Source organism: Monodelphis domestica, chromosome 1 (genome assembly GCF_027887165.1).
Source record: "Monodelphis domestica isolate mMonDom1 chromosome 1, mMonDom1.pri, whole genome shotgun sequence".
Classification (NCBI taxonomy): Eukaryota; Metazoa; Chordata; class Mammalia; order Didelphimorphia; family Didelphidae; genus Monodelphis; species Monodelphis domestica.
In genome coordinates this window covers 681,531,631-681,549,202 of record NC_077227.1, presented here as the reverse complement: position 1 = coordinate 681,549,202, position 17,572 = coordinate 681,531,631, and the positions used below count along the sequence as shown (strand labels likewise).

General features: G+C 34.6%; 1 non-coding gene across 1 annotated transcript; it reads left to right on the top strand.

The window, feature by feature from the left end:
* Positions 1 to 16,566: 16,566 nt before the first annotated feature.
* LOC130456632 (U6 spliceosomal RNA) lies at positions 16,567 to 16,677 on the top strand. Its single transcript, XR_008915701.1, has one exon. It is a non-coding gene; the product is annotated as a U6 spliceosomal RNA (small nuclear RNA).
* Positions 16,678 to 17,572: the final 895 nt, after the last annotated feature.

Below are 17,572 nucleotides of genomic sequence, written 5' to 3'. Positions count from 1 at the left end.
CACCTCACTCAGAATTCTGGTAGAGAAGCCAAGATAATTCAGAAGAAAAATAAAGTATAGCAATGGCTACCAACACAAAGGAAACTCAATCCACAAGTACCAAAAGAATTAAAAAGCTCCTGACCCAGGATAACTTCTATGGTGAAAAGGAGATGAGTATAGAGGCAACAGCAGAGAGAGACTAACAAGCAAACACATACAAACTTTCAAAAAAAATGGAAATTGGTCACAAGCTCTTGAGGAACTCAAAATGGAGTTCAAGAACCAAGTAAGAAAGAAAGAACAAAAATGGGCAGAAAAGTGGGAAATAGAAATGTAAGTAATTCAAAAAGAAAATAACACTTTAAAAACATAATTTCCCAATTAGAAAAAGAAACAGAAATCTCATGAAGGAATAAGCAAATTAGAGACTGGAAAATTGACCTGCTGGAAGCCAGGGAAAAAGCAGGATGAACCAAACCAAAAAGGAAAATCAAAAGATCATAGCTGAAAACTGGTCTTTAGAATTGGGCAAGTAGAAGCTAATGATCTCACAAGTCAGCAAGAATTAATAAAGCAAAATCAAAAGAAAGAAAAAAAAAGAAGGAACCATGTAATATATCATTGAAAAAACAACAGAACTAGAAAACAGGTCCAGGAGAGATAATTTGAAAATCATTGGTCTACCTGAAAACCTAGAAAGAAAACAGAAGATTTGACTTCATATTACAATGAATTATCCAAGAGAACTGCCCTGATATTCTTGGACAGGAGGACAGAATAGACATTAAACAAGTCTATATATCACCCTCTACATTAAATCCTCAAAAGAAACCTCCAGATACACAATTGCCAAATTCAAGAGCTTCCAAGCTTCTCCAAAGAGAAAATATTTTAAGAAGCCAGAAAGAGACAATTCAGATATCAAGGAGCCCCAGTCAAGATTACACAGGATCTGGCAGCCTCCATACTAAAGGTCTATAAGGATTGGAATGTGATATTCAGAAAAGCAAGAGAATTGGGTCTATAACTAAGAATCACCTATTCGTCAAAAATAACTATATTCTTCCAAGGGAAATTATGGGCATTAAGGAAATAGAAGATTAAGTATTCCTAAAGAAAAGACCAGGATTAAATGGGAAATTTAAAGTCCAAATAAAAAATTCAAGAGAAACATGAAAAGGTAAACAAGAAAGAGGGAAAAATAATTTTGAAGGACTTCAATAAGGTCAAATTGTTTATATTCTTATGTTGAAAAATGATATTTGTAACTCAAAAATTGTTTTCACTATCATAGTAGATAAAAGAATTATTCATAAGTGAAAGTAGGAGTACTAAGTGGTTTAACAATATATCCAAAAATGAAAAGGGAGGAATAGAAGATGGTACCAAGAGAAACTTAAAGGAAGAAGAAAAATAGGATAAATTATACTACATAATGAGTTGCATGGGAAGGGGAGAGGAAGAACACTATTATAAGAAGGAGAGGAAGAGAGTGGTAATAGGTAATACTCAAACCTTACTCTCAGTGGAATACATTGTGAGAGGGAAGAGAATGTAGATCCATTGGGGTATCAAATTCTATCTTACCTAACAGGGAAGTTGAGAGGAAAAAAAACAATGGGGAAAGTAGGACCCTGGATCTACTAAAAATGAGGGAAAGAGAGGGGGAGGGAACTCAATAGACCTTAAAGAGAAATAAGAGAGGAATAAGAAGGTAGGGGTGGGAAGGGAAGTAAAATAAGGGTGGAGAATGAGGGGAGTGATTAAAATTAAAACAATGGTTTAAAAGGAAATAGTGAAAGAAGAAGTAATAATAATTCTAAATGTAAATGGGATGAACTCACCCATAAAATGGAAGCAAATAGCAAAGAAACCATAAAACCTACCATATGTTGTCTATAAGAAATACACATGAGACAGATAGACACACTTAGGGTAAAGGTAAGAGACGAGCAAAATGTATTGGACATCAATTGGTAAAATAACAGGAGTTGCAATTATAACATCTGACGAAGCCAAAGTAATAATAAATCTTATTTAAAGAGATAAGGAACATAATTACAACCTGATAAAAGGCAGTACAGCCAATGAGGAAATAATAGTACTTAATGTTTATGCACCAATGTTATACCATCCAAATTTCTAAAGGAGAAACTAGTGGAGTTGAAGGATGAAATAGATAGTAAAGCTTTACAAGTAGGAGACCTGAACCTTCCTCTATTAGATTTAGATAAAGCAAACCAAAAAACAAATAAGAATGAGGTAAGAGATATAAATGAAACCTTATAAAAATTAGAGTTAATAGATATATGGAGAAACATAAATAAGGACATAAAGGAATACACCTTCTTTTCAGTAGCATGTAGTACATTCACAAAGATCGACCATGTACCAATGCATAAAAACTTTGCAAATGAATGCAAAAAAGCAGAAATAATAAATGGAAGCTTTGCAGATCATAATACAATAAAAATAATGATTAGATGAGTACATGGAGAGGCAAATCAAAAATTAATTTGTAATTAAATGATATGATTCTCCAAAATTGGTTGGTTAAGGAAAAAATCATAGAAATAATTAATTACACTAAAGGGAATTAATTACACTAAAGGGAATAATGAGGAAACATCATATCAAAATTCATGGGATGCAGCCAAAACAGTACTCAGGGGAAAATTTATATCCCTGAGTGCATATAACAATAAATCAAAGAGGGCGTGGATCAATGTATTCTGCTTACAACTTAAAAAAATGAGAAAAAGAACAAATTAAAAATCCCCAGATAAAAACAATATTGGAAATCCTAAAAATTAAATGAGAAATTAATAAAAGTGAAAATAAAAGAACTATTGAATTAATAAATAAGATTAGGATCTGGTACTTTGAAAAAACAAATAACATAGATTAAACTACTGGATAATCTAATAAAAAAGGAAAGAAGAAAACTGAATTAATGGTATCAGAGGTACAAAAATGGAGATTTGAACCCCAGACTTCAATACCCAGGAGTCCTTGGTACCTCCCAGAGTTCCCCATAATCCTGGTTGAGGTCCTCACCTGGGTCCCAAGCAGAAAGGGATATTTAAACTGACTCTGCCTTCTACTCACTCTCTCAGCTTCTGCTTCTGGGGACACACGTCTCCTGAAATTTAGTAAGTGAAATTGAATGGGCCTTTCAGCCCTCCTAGGCATGTGCTTTCTTATTTTGTATTTTCTTTATTTCTTAATCTTTAATAAACCTCATAAAAATATAATACTTTTAGCAGAGAAACTAATTTTATCTGCTACAGAGGTGAAAAGGGTTAACTCGCCTTTAATGATGAGGAAATTAAGGTAATTATTAAGAACTATTATGCCCAATTATATGGCAACAAAACAGCAATAGAAGTGATATGGATGAATATTTACAAAAAATGTAAACTGCCTAGATTAACAGAAGAGGAAATAGAATTCTTAAATAATCCCATATCAGAAGTAGAAATCAAATAATCCATCAAACAACTCCATAAGAAAAATCTCCAGGACAGATGGATTCACTAATGAATTCTATCAAGCATAAAAAGAAAAACTAATCCCAATACCATACACACTATTTGACAAAATAAGCAAAGAAGGAGTTCTACCAAATTCCTTTTTAGGACACAAATATGGTACTAATTCCAAAGCCAGGTAGATCAAAAACAGACAAAGAAAACTACAGACCAATTTCCTTAATGAATATAGATGCAAAAATCTTAAATAGAACACTAGCCAAAAGACTCCAGCAAGTTATTACAAGGATTATTTTCTATTACCAGGTGGGATTTATTCCAGGAATGCAAGGATGGTTTTATATTAGGAAAAACATTCACATGATTGTCCATATCAATATTCAAACCAACAGAAATCACATTATCTCAATAGATACAGAAAAAGCCTTTGACAAAATACAACACCCATTTCTATTGAAAACACTAGAAAGAATATGAATAGAATGGCCATTCCTAAAAATAATAAATACATATTTAAAATCATTAGTAAGCATCATCCACAATGGGAATTAATTAACAACCTTCCCAATAAGATCAGTAGTGAAGCAAGGATGCCCATTATCACCTCTATTATTTAATATTGTACTAGAAACAGTAGCAGTAGCAATTACATAAGAAAAAACAACTGAAGGTGCTAAAGTGGGTAATGAGGAGACCAGGCTATCACTCTTTGCAGATGATATGATGGTCTTCTTAAAGAATCCTAGATAATCAATTAAAAATCTGGTTATCAACAACTATAGCAAAATTGCAGGATACAAAATAAACCCACATAACTCATCAGCATTTCTATATATTTCCAACATCCTGCCAGCAAAATTTAGAGAAATTCCATTTAAAATCACCCTAGACAATATAAAATATTTAGGAATCTACTTGCCAAGACAAACATAGGAATTATATGAATACTACTACAAATCAATTAAGACACAATTAAAACTAGATCTAAGTAATTGGAGGAACATTAATTGCTCATGGGTAGGATGAGATAACATAATAAAAAAATGACAATCCTACCCAAAGTAATTTACTTATTAAATGCCATACCTATCAAACTACCAAGAAAAATTTTATTGAATTAGAAAAAAAGTATGCCAAAGTTCATTTGGAAGAACAAAAGATCAAGAATATAAAAAAAAATGAAACAAAAACATGTGAATGATAGGGGTCTAGCAGTACCAGATCTTAAACTGTACTATAAAGCAGTGGTCATCAAAACAATGTAATGTTTTTGTAAATATTCATCCATATCACTTCTATTGCTATTTTGTTGCCATATAATTGGCAAATGTAATGGATGTATTGCTGGTGGAATTGTGAATTGATATAGCCATTCTGGATGGCAATTTGGAACTAGGCCCAAAGGGCATTAAATGACTGCCTTCCCTTTTATCCAGCCATACCACTGCTAAGCCTGTACCTCAAATGGATAATGAGGAAAATACTTGTACAAAAATATTTATAGTCACTCTCTTTGTGGTAGCAAAACACCGGAAAATTAGGGGATGCCCTTCGATTTGGAGAATGGCTGAACAAATTGTGGTATTTGATGGTGATGGAATACTATTGTTCTGAAAGGAATGATGAACTGGAGGAATTCCATGTGAACTGGAATGACCTCCAGGAATTGATACAGAGCCAAAGGAATAAAACCAGGAGAACATTATACACAGAGACAGATACATTGTAGTACAATCAAATGTAATGGACTTCTCTACTAGCAGGAATGCAGTGACCCAGAACAATTCTGAGGGACTTATGAGAAAGAACCCTATCCAAATCCAGAGAAAGAACTGTGGGAGTAGAAACAGAAGAAAAAATTTCCTTTATCACATTTTTTTGGTCTTCACTTTTAGTTTTTTGTTAAAAATTTTTTATTTAATTAATTGATTTAGTATATTTTTCTGTGCTTACATGATTCATGTTCTTTCCCACCCCCTTCCCATAGCCAATGAGAAGTTTCACTGGGTTTTACATGTGATGGTTTACATGGTTTGATGGGGATATGTTTGGGGATGTAGACTCATAAAACCCAGTGGAATTGCCTGTTGGCAAAAGGAGGGGGAGGGAGGAAAGGAGGTAAAGAATACAAATCATGTAACCATGGAAAAATATTCTGAATATATTAATTAAATAAATACTTTTTTAAAAGAAAGAGTCTTATGAGAAATGTCTTCACGCACCCATGGAGAGGGGAAAGGGAACTTCTCTCTACAGAACATTCCACCACTCATGCCATAGGTTTGCCAACATGGACCTAAGGATTCAATCTATTTTTAGACCTTTAATATTTAATGTTTTTATTAAATACTTCTTCAAAAGCATAAAGGACATGTTTACCAAGTTTTTAATTATATATCCCTGAAAGGAGTAGCTATCACATTGGAATAATTGAGGATACTAAAAACATATATTTTAACAGATATTTACTATATGTTATTTTTTTCTTTTTGTTATATTATATATATATATACATATATATTGTTGGCCTTTGAAGTATTAAGATAAAATTTAATAGAGGTAAATATAAAGTCTTATATTTGTGTTCAATAAATTGAATTAAATAATAAAAGTTAATAGAAAACCTTATTACATGTTTTTTTTTTGTATTTGCCTATTTTTTTTTGTAGCAGATTAAAGATTCAAAATAAGTTCTTAGAGTAAGGACAATCAAAAAGAGTTAGTGATGTTCAACACATTCCTAGAGGTAAAGTTTCCCAGATTAAGGGATATGTATATAAAACTACTTGAGTATAGGATCCTACTTTAACCAAAGGGAGTAGAGATAAGACTATAGAGGCAGAAAACCTAAGTCCAAACCTCTGATATGCCATCTATTCCATATATGACCATAAATAAGTCATTTACTATGTCTGAGCCTCAGTTTCTCCATCTGTGAAATGAAGTTGAAAGAGATGACCTTTCCTTTCAAGTATAAATCTATCACTTGAGTTTCTTGAGACACAATGGAATTAAATTATTTACTTAGTTACCCAGCTAGTAAATCTCAGAATTTACAACTAAATCTTCCTATCTCCACACTCAGAGCCTTATCCATTATTCCATAATGCAAGTATATGTCCATAGACATACTCATGTGACAATGATGTTGTTGAAGGATGTTATGGTTATCTTGTTTTACAGTGAGCAAAATGGAATATATACAAAAGTACATTATGCAATGACAATGAATCCTAACCTACAAGTTCTTTTAGCAATGTCCCAGGCTTTTTAGTCATTTCCCTACAAATATACTTGCTACCATCAACAGAGAAAATAGGTTTTTTTCCCTTATTTGCCTGACAAACACAAAAAGAATTAATTATTTTTATAAGTCACCTACAAAGATAGATAACGACAGAATGAGAAATAACTTCCCCAGGAATTAGAAGCCAGCTGCCTCCCTTTTCTGAATAATCTGATGCTGAAGCTTCATCAACAAGATATTTGCTTTGTTGGGGAAATATTATATTTCGCTGTTTTAATTAACAGCAATACCTTAATGTCTACCTTGGAATTTAAACAATTATTAAATAATCAGACTCAAAAGATTGAAACCTATCTGACAATTAAAGTCATAATTCTTTTCTGCTCACTTAGGCACCTGGAGCGAGTTTCAAAAAGGTAATTATATTCATTGTAAATTTATATGCTCTGCATATCCCCAGTAAGCATTCAGAAGGAAAGTGGTACAGAAGACAGGTGCTTAAATTAATAAACATTAGAAAATCAGCTAGAGATTTAACTACACTAGTTATTGTTTTCAAACTAATTATTTAATAATTGAACATCTCTATACACCTGGTCCCAAATCATGGGATTCAATTACCTTGAATGGCTTAGGGTTCATATTTGATCACTTAATACCAAATTTGCATAGTGCAGGACCGGGAAATGGATAGATGGTAGAGGGCAATTTAAATTTCCCTGAAGTTTTCCAGAAAGTTCACAAATCAAAACATTCAAGCTTGTAGAGCAGGGGCTGTAATTAATTTAAAAGAAGCCTCATTAACAGTTCAAAACTGTGAGCAAGTAAGGCATGTTCCTGGCAAATAGTTCAGCATCAGAGTCTGAGGTAGCTTTGCAAGTCCAATTTATATGGCTGTTAGTGTATGTTTGATATGGTAATTAGACACTTCTCACCTTCAACCTAATCCTCCCTCCTTCCAAGGTAGAGAAGCCCAAGGGCACAGGCTCCCACAAATCCCAGAATGTTTTGTTCTTCTTATATTTTGATCATGAAAACTGGCGTCCTTGCAAATGACATATGGAACAACAACAAAAAAGGCCCTTGGAAAGTAGACACACCTTAAAATAAATGCTTCTAGGAGGCCATAATGGTCAACTTGTCTCAGCACGGAGTAAACCTAAATATTCTGGGGGTAGTGACAATCTAAATCAGAGGCAATTTTTGTTGTAGAACAAAATTATTAGCCCCCATGTGATCTTATTTGACCCTAGACTGTGCTGAGGAGACAAAGAACCTCTCAAATCAGAGACATACTGTTGTCCAAAAATAAACACCACCACAAGAATAAAAACACTGTTCTCCAGCAATAAAATTATTTTTAATTCTCTCTATATATATATTATATAAAATACACATATTTCGCTCATCATAATGATGGTCTAAAATGGATAAAGTAGAGTAATGAAAATGATGATGATCATGATAATACCTAATATTATATAGAGCTTCTTTTGCCTTGCAATTTATAATTGTTTTCTAATACGATTTTCAAAACAAGTTGGAGATGCAGATATTCATATTGTCTTCATCTTAAAGGTGAGGAAATTGAGGCAGATAAAGGATGTGATTTTTCCAGGGTCAGAAAGCTAGTAAATGCCTATGGCTGTATTTGAACTCAGGTACTCTCGACTCCAGGCCCTGCTCTTTATCCATTGTACCTCCTAACTGCTCATGTATAAATATATAAAGTGTTCTATGGTGTCATAGTTTTATTATTATTAATCCCATTTTTCTATGACGAAACTGATATTCAGTTGGATAAGCAATTGCTTGCAGTAGTCATATCACTATTAAGTTTTAGAGCTGAGATGTAATCATATTGAAATGGCATAGGAAATGCTCACATTTACCTTAAAGACAGAACTCCCCTTTGACTTCTATTAAGATTAAAGGGTGAGGACCTAATTACTATGATTTTCATGCAGACATCAGATAAGTGAAACTAGCAATATACCTGTCATTGAATAATAAATTTGTAATTCATTTTGTAATAAGGTATCACTGAAATAATGAAAACTTTCTGATTTCTCCCCATTAGACTAAAATTGCATTCAATTTATATCTACTTAATGTTGGTAGCATTCTAGTTGGTCAAAAGATTATTGTCGTATTTGCAGACTGAAAGTTTTAAAATTAAGATAGAAATTCATTCATTCCCCAGCAGAATTTTCCCCCATTTTGCAAAGTTCATTTTAACTTGCATCACATATTTAAGTTGTAAATCAAACTCTTGGGTGTATATAAAGATACAAGTAAAAAATTGTAAATTGTGAAGATGTAATCAGGAATAAGAAGAAGCATTAATCCTTAAAAATGATGTTTTGAACAAAATATAATAGAAAAAATAGAGGAACACAAAATTGCCAATTAAGGGAATATTAAATTTGGCATGATTTTTTCTCCAAAAATTGAAATGAGTTTTCCTGGGCACCAGGGTCAGGTGGTTGTCTAAATTAAGAATTCTGGCAAACAATCATCCTATGACTCATCTTACTATGCTATACCTTCCCAGGTCAAAATAGCCATCCTTAACAAAGACTCTACTATATGAATTATCTTCCCTTAACTGAATTAAACTCCTTGAGGTTAAGGACTGTTTTGCTTTTAGATTTTTATCAATATTATGTAGCAGAGTTCCTAGGACATAATAATTCCTTAATAAATGATTTTTATAATCATTCATTCATTCATTCATTCATTCATTCATATATACACCTAGAATCCAGTACCCATCAGCCTATAGCATCGATCTATATGCACTGAATACACATAACCATAAACACATACAAATATTCTATGGTCTAAGCCAGTGATGGTAAATCTTTTAGAGACAGAGTGCAATGCCTATCCATTTCCCCCAGTGACCATGTATCATGCCCAATCCCTCCAGAGACAAAGTGCCATACCCTGCTTCTCCTACCCCACCCCCCATTCCACCCCCTTAACCCAGGCAGGAGAGGGAGGAAGCAATCCCATTGTGCTACTAGGCAGAGGAACAGGTGAAGTGAGGGATATCTTCAGGTACATGGAGAAGAGGAGGGGAACAGCTCCACTCTGATTCCCTCTGGCTTTCTAATAATGAATTCTGGTGCATGACTGCAGGCATACCCACTCTGTGTGCCCTTTTTGGCACATGTGCCATAGGTTCCCCATCACTGGTCTAGCCAAACTAACATCAAAACCCTTGTTGCTTGAATAGAACACTATATCTCCTGTCTCAATTCTTTTTCACAGGCTAACTTTCATGTCATTAATATGCTCCATCTCCTTGATACACCTCTCTTTCTTTCAATAATTTCATCTTTTACATAAAGTCTTTGTTGACCAGCTCCTATCAAATACACTTTCCAAAATTATTTTGTATTTTTTTCTTTGTTTTGCACATGTGTACAAGTTATTTTCCTTAATAGACTGCAAACTTATTGGATTTGTAATTTGTCTTTGTGTTCCTAGTATCCAATATGGTTCTAAGCAAAAAATAATAATATTTAAAAGATTGACTGAGTATTTGATGAAGTTACTCTAGGATGTCATATAATGTTCAGTTTTCTTTTCAGTTGTGTCCAACTCTTTCTGATCTCTTTTGGCATTTTCTTGGCAAAGATACTGGAGTGGTTTATCATTTCCATCTCTCTTTCATTTTACAGATGAGAAAACTCAAATAGAGTAAATTACTTGTCCAACGTCATATAGCTAGTTTCTCAATGTTCAGTTTTTTTTTTCAGTTGTGTCCAACTCTTTCTGATCTCTTTTGGCATTTTCTTGGCAAAGATACTGGAGTGGTTTATCATTTCCATCTCTCTTTCATTTTACAGATGAGAAAACTCAAATAGAGTAAATTACTTGTCCAAGGTCATATAGCTAGTTTCTCATAATTGTTTTGATATTTTTAAGAGCCCTTCCTTTATTAGAGCTTGTAATATATTAGTGCCATTATACAGGCTTGTAGAGATTTAGAATAACAACAAAAAATCTATTATTAAGAAAGTTGGCAGACACCCTTATTTACCACTTTTTTTTTTACCAAAGTGAAAAGATGAAGCTTTACTATGTCTAGAAGAAGGTATCCTACTAATAAAGTTCAGGTCTTGGGATAGAGAGGGGCTCTGCCAAGGAACCACACAGGTTGTAATTAAAACATTGATTTATATATTACTCAAAATTAAAAAATAAAATAAAACACATTTGAGATATAGATAAAGTTATTATTTTTTTCCCTTTTTTGTCAAATGGAGACACACAATCTGAGGTTGAAGGGGCAAGTAGACACTCAAGAAATAGTTTTTTGAGAATCTGGATACAAAGTTAGGACTTGTACCAGAGTCTTCCTAACTAGGAGACCAGGTTTCTATTGATGATAACTGGCCAACTTCTTCTCATACAAAATCAATACAAAAGTCATTCATTTGAGGAGGGAGCACAAATAATTAGAGGAACCAGAAAAGGCCTTTTGTAGGTGGTACTTGAAATATGACTCATTTTTTATCTCTAAGACAGAATGAAATGAGTCTCTAGGGATGCTTCCCAGCCCTGACTTTTGATTATTCTATATGTCTCTGGTGTCCTTGAGAGTTCTTTCCAAGTCTTAAGGCTTATGATCCTGCCATCCATTTCACCCCCTGACCACTTACTGAGGGCATGGAGAAACTCTTTAAATTGAGAGGGGCACAATAGCTGCCATCCCAATATGTCAATCCACACACATTTATCTCCTCTGATGTTCCAAAGCACTATGATAGGCACCAGGGAGACAAAGAAAATTTCACAGTGCCTACGATGCTCTCCCCTCTTTCTTATCTGTCTCCCAGAAGTCCTCATTTTCAAGGTTCAAGATCTGAAGAGGGCTCATTTTGCCCTCTCCCTGCCCTGTCCCCCTCAGCTATTAGTGGCCCTCCCCTTTGGCCTTGTATTTATTTGGTAAATATTTTGTATATGTTTATTTACGTCCATGTTGTCTCCCCTGAAAAAAATGGAAACTCATTGAAAGCAGGGACTGTTTTCACTTTTGTCTTTGTATCTCCAGCACCTAGCACAGAGCTTGGCCCATACCAAGTACAAAATAAAAGCTTGTTGACTCATTGCCTTAAAAATGCCTACCTTTTGTAGGCACTCAACATGAAGGAAAGGCATTATTAGTCTAATGGATTCTTACCTGAGTCAAGCAGGGCTAACCATGGGGTTAGAGGGTGGTCTGGAAAGCTCTCACCTGGCTTATTAAAGTTCCAAACAGATTCTACTTGATGATCAGTAGAACAAATTGGGGAAATGGTGTTTAATTGATCTCCATATTCCCTTATGGAGGGAAAATGAGGGTTTTGCTTGGCCCTTCAGGTCTTAATCTGACATGGCAACTCGAGATTTGTTTTGCTTTGTTTTATTGTTGTTTTTAGGTCCTATTGCTTCAAGGAGGCAATTTTATATTTTTACATTTAAAAGGGGAAAAACAAAACAATATGAAATTAGAATCCTTCTCGTTTTCCCAGACACAATACTGTAACCAAATAGAATATCACTAATAATTTTCAAAACAAAATTGAGTTGTATAATTTTAAATGGAGTAAACAGATATAATACTAACTTTTACCAAATAGAACCAAGTTATAGGATGATTCTTCACCTCTGGAAGATTTTTACAACTTAAGTAAGATAAGAAAATCTTTGACATGTCTATATGATATTCATTCCCTGGATTTGTAGAAATTATTCACATTAATCCATGGGAAACCAGATGAGACTAAAATCTCTTGCCCACACAGATTTTCTCCAGTCCCTAAAGTTGGCCTGTGATTCAGTAGAGAAACTTTGTCAAGTCCTGAAATAAATGAAACTCACATAGAATAGAAAAAAAGCACTTTGTGTCTTTAATAAAGATCTGTGTCTTTAATAGAGATTAAGAGATTGGTGCAAGCCAAAACATTGCAATGCACCTGGATAAAAGAATGTCCATCAAGTGAGAAAAGGGATTCATTTGTATGTGTTCAGGGTAAGGGTTAAAAAAAATTAAGGTTGGACTAAATATATGAAAAATGCAGTTCAGGAAATTAATATATCTTAAGTCAAAATGACTATAGCAGTATTTATTTATAAAATAAAGAGAAAAATAATAGTAGGGAAATGAGAGAAAGGGTAGAGAAGGTATATGTCTTATCATACCTGATAATTACTTTGGCCTTGTTTGAACCAGGCAGGGCTTGTTAACTCTCCACCAGAGGACCATGGGTCAGAGGGATTTTTGAGCATGTAGAAAAACTTAATCACTTGATTCTATTTTGTCAAATAATAAACTTTATAAAATATAATACTTGGAGTTATTGTATATTTATTGCATATTAATTTAAATCATACATTTATGGCAACCACAGAAGTAGAATTTAGAATCCTTAATCCTCTCTGAGTAGATTAATTTGAAGAGAAACCATGTTTCTCCTGCCCTGGCCTTTTGTGCTCCCCCTCCCCCTGGAGATTCTCTTTGATGTTTTCCTGGTGCTGCCACCTGCTGCAACTGATTCTACCTCCTTCCCTAAATGCCTGGGTGGTCCCAACTGAGCCACTACTGCCTCTCCTGCCCCTACAACTACTGCTGCTATTGTTGTTGTTGCAGCTGATTGCTGTCAACAGATCTTTTAGAACACACAAGCTGGGAGTCCTTGGACCTGCTATCCAGGCAGCTGGGAAAGTATAAATCTTTCCCTTACATTGCCAACACTTAAATGCTTACTTGCTGCTTGTCTTGGAAGCCCAGGTGTGTTTCTCTCAGGCAATAATCAGCCTCCTAAAGGGTTTTTTACCTGAGGAGAGCTTCTACCTTCTTAACTCCCTGTCCAGGGAAACAAGCTGCTCCCTGGCATTTCTACTCCTGGGGGGAGGGGAAGGAAGTTAACTCTTACAAACTACAGAAAGGAAGTAGAATTTCCAGCATGGCCCACTTTCATGCTCATCTCAAAAATCTCCCATCCCAGGAGAGCATTACAGAACTCACACAGCTCAAACTTTTGGGGTATCTTCTCTTACTGCTGTTCCTGGGTGCACTGGTTCTTGCAATTAGATTGAATAATCTTAAAATTCAGGGGAGAAATTCATCTCCCTACACCCCCTTGCAATTCTGACCTGCCCAGACTCTACAACACATCCAACATGAGCTTCTTCCACACTATGCTCAGTGAGGAATTCTCCCTCACTATGGGAGATCCCAGAGGTGTGACCAAAGAAATCTAGATGGATGATAATCCTGGGGAGGGAAAGGAACTTTAAAGAGTCTAGAGGTGACATTTTTAAAACATTTTATACTCCATTGTTTTATGGAAGTCTCTGTATCATAATTGGAAAAGGGGGATCTTGAGCTCAGTGCCTGTATCCTGTCACATATGTTTGATGATTTGATGATTACTTGTTTTAAAATTTTATTTTTAAGATTTTATTTATTAAGTTCTGTTACACTGTCACTTTAAGTTACTGTGTTTTAACAATTAGCTATATGTGCTGTTACATTGTCTTTATTTGTACCTTCCTATATTAGTGGACTAGAGTAAATACCATTGTAAAAGTACCTTTGAGTTGTTTGTAACAAGAGCTAAGGGTCCATTTAGTAGCTGAAGTGAAATTTTATACTACTATTCCCCACCTTCACATTTATAAAAAATTTAATGGATTAACATATAATGACATGCCTTATATGGTTGTTACAATCTCATCCTAGAGGTGGGAAGGTTTACATAGGAGTGTGTGGTAACTCTGGATGGCTCTTAAGAAGGGAACATTACCCAGGTAGCCTAGTGGCTTTCGGAGGGCTTTTTCTATTTGTAACTCGTCAGCTTACTCTGCTCCTCCACCAGAATGATTTAGATTTTGGCAACATTTTAGACATAAGAGGCTTTCTAAAATTAGCTGCTATAATTCTGTTTTTTAAAAAAGTTCTTTTCTTAGTGAGAATTAAAGGATCCTGAGTTGATTAGTGTGCTTTTCAACACCTTCCTCAGGGGAAATTGTATAATTGTCATAAAAATTCTAGTTTTATAATTTTTTTTTCTTGTTTGAGAGTAATTTTAGGATAAGAAACATGCTACCTCCCAGAATTCAGGAAGTGAACTACTTGAAGAAGGCACCATGGAGATGCCTGCAGAAACCTCACACTTCACTGAAAGATCCAGAATGAACTTTTGGATATAGTGAAATTGAACTGTGGGGGGTTGAATACATTTATTTATTTATTTTTATCAATATACTCTTATGCCAAAGGGAACTGCCCCCAACTGGCTTTTTGTCAATGCACCTAACATTGGTTTTGTTCTTTTTCTCTTTATTTCCCTCTTATCCCCAAATTATTTTAATTTTCCCTTGTAAAATGCAATATTGCATGTACCTCTAGTTGAATATCTTTAGAGGTATAAGCTAGTTATGTTCACATGGTCCATTGGGAAGACTAGTCTCCCAAAGGATCCCATGGAGAAATTGTGTAATTCAAATCTGTTACCCTAAAAAACTACAATTCCCAGCACCCTACTCTCTTTCTGTCATTACATGCTGATGTAGACAGAATATAAAATCTGTGGAGTGCTGTCTCTTGCTTGCTTCTCTTCCTGTGGTGGAAGCTGTGGACTTGGGATTTTTGAGCAGGTAGAAAAACTTAGTCACATGGTTCTATTTTGTCAGATAATAAACTTTATAAAATATAATACTTGGAGTTATTGGATATTAATTTAAATCTTACCTCAGGAAGGTTTGGGAGGGAAAGGTCATATGAGGAGTGAATCCAAGACTTGAGGTTCTATTTACCTTTGGTGTTTTGGTTAGAAAAATGCACTTTATTCTGGTCAGTTTCTCCTTCATAATTCAAGTAGCTCCAAACTTTAATGAGGGGAACAAGGATAACTGAGTCACTTTTGGTAACTTGGAATAGCCCTTTAGTTTCTATTTAAAGAGTAAAAAGAACTCATGTTCCAGAGTGGAGCTCAGCCCATCCTGGTTAAGAGAAAAATGCCTTAAGAAAAGGAATGCAATGACATTCTTGGGACTCTAAAGCAGTAATGGTGAACCTTTTAGAGACTGATTGCCCAAACTGCAACCCACATGCCACCTAGCCCTCTTCCTCCCCCTAAATAGGTGAGGTAAGAGAATCTCCCATTGGATTGCTAGGAAGAGGGGCAGATGAAGTGAGAAATGTCTTCAAGTATGCTTAGAGAGAGGGAGGGGAGCAGCTCCCTTCAGCACATGTGACATAGATTCGCCAACATGGATCTAATGTGAGATTTTTCTTTAAGTTTGAGTCAGAATGGCCTTTTGACAGAAAAAGGAATATTATGAGCTGATATTAATAATCAAATGATACAATATTAAAATAAATTCTACTAAACTTTGACGTGTTAGATAGTTTATAGTTACTTAATTTCTGAAAACTCCAATTTCTACCATTTCCTTGAATAATCTACAACAGTCATTTTTTCAAAGTTAGAAAAGGATAACTTCCATAATTTTTGGTGGCAATGAACATACTAATCACAAGTAACAGGTAGCATTTATGTTGGTCCTTAAATTTTACATGAACGGCAGTATCATGGAGTAATTAGATAATAAGTCTTATTCTAATAAATCTTAGGTCCAGGTTCTACCTCCCTCATAAGTACTGTTGGGAGTGGGCAGTGATGAAGATGGGACTATGTGCTTTGAGACTGTGATTTTTAAACAGTTAGAAAAAATTCCAAATTAAAATAGAGAAAGGCATTTATCACCCTGTGCTTTCCCTGTGCCCTCTTCCCAGCTAATAAGAATGCCTAACATTTCAAGCAGGTTGAGGAAGCTACCAAGGATATCTCAGAGGTTTCCAGGTGATGTTAAATAGGACTGGGAATGATATAGAGAATATCAGTATGGCCCCTGCACAAGGATAACATACAAATTCATGAAGAGTTCCATATTTTTTCAGAATAGTATACTTGTCAGATCTATGGGAAAGGAAAGATTTTAAGACCAAGCAAGAGTTAGAAAAAATTACAAAATGCAAATAAATAACTTTGATTACATTAAATTAAAAAGGTTTTGTAAAAACAAAACCAATGAAATCAAAATTAGAAGGGAAGCAACAAATTGGGAAACAATCTTTATAATAAAAACCTCTGATAAAGGGCTAATCACACAAATTTATAAGAGACTAAATCAATTGTACAAAAAAAATCAAGCCATTCCCCAATTGGTAAATGATAAAAGGACACAAATAGGCAATTTTCAGATAAAGAATTCAAAACTATTAATAAATACATGAAAAAATGTTCTGAATCTCTTAAAATCAGAGAAATGCAAATTAAAATAATTCTAAGGTACCTCCTTACACCTAGCAGAATGTTCAATATGGCAGCAAAAGAAAGTAACAGTTGTTGGAGGGGATGTGACATAATTGGGACACTAATACACTGCTAGTGGAGTTGTGAATTGGTCCAACCATTCTGGAGGGCAATTTTGAACTGTGTACAAAGAAAAGGGCTTTAAAAGAATGCCTACCCTTTGACCCAGCCAGGCCACTGCTGGGTTTGTACCCCAAAGAGATAATAAGGAAAAAGAAACAAAAATATTTATAGCTGCACTTTTTTTTTTAAATATATTTTATTTGATCATTTCCAAGCATTATTCGTTAAAGACATAGATCATTTTCTATTCCTCCCCCCCACCCCCCATAGCCGACGCTTAAGTCCACTGGGCATTAGATGTTTTCTTGATTTGAACCCATTGCTTTGTTGATAGTATTTGCATTAGAGTGTTCATTTAGAGTCTATCCTCTGTCATGTCCCCTCAACCTCTGTATTCAGGCAGTTGCTTTTTC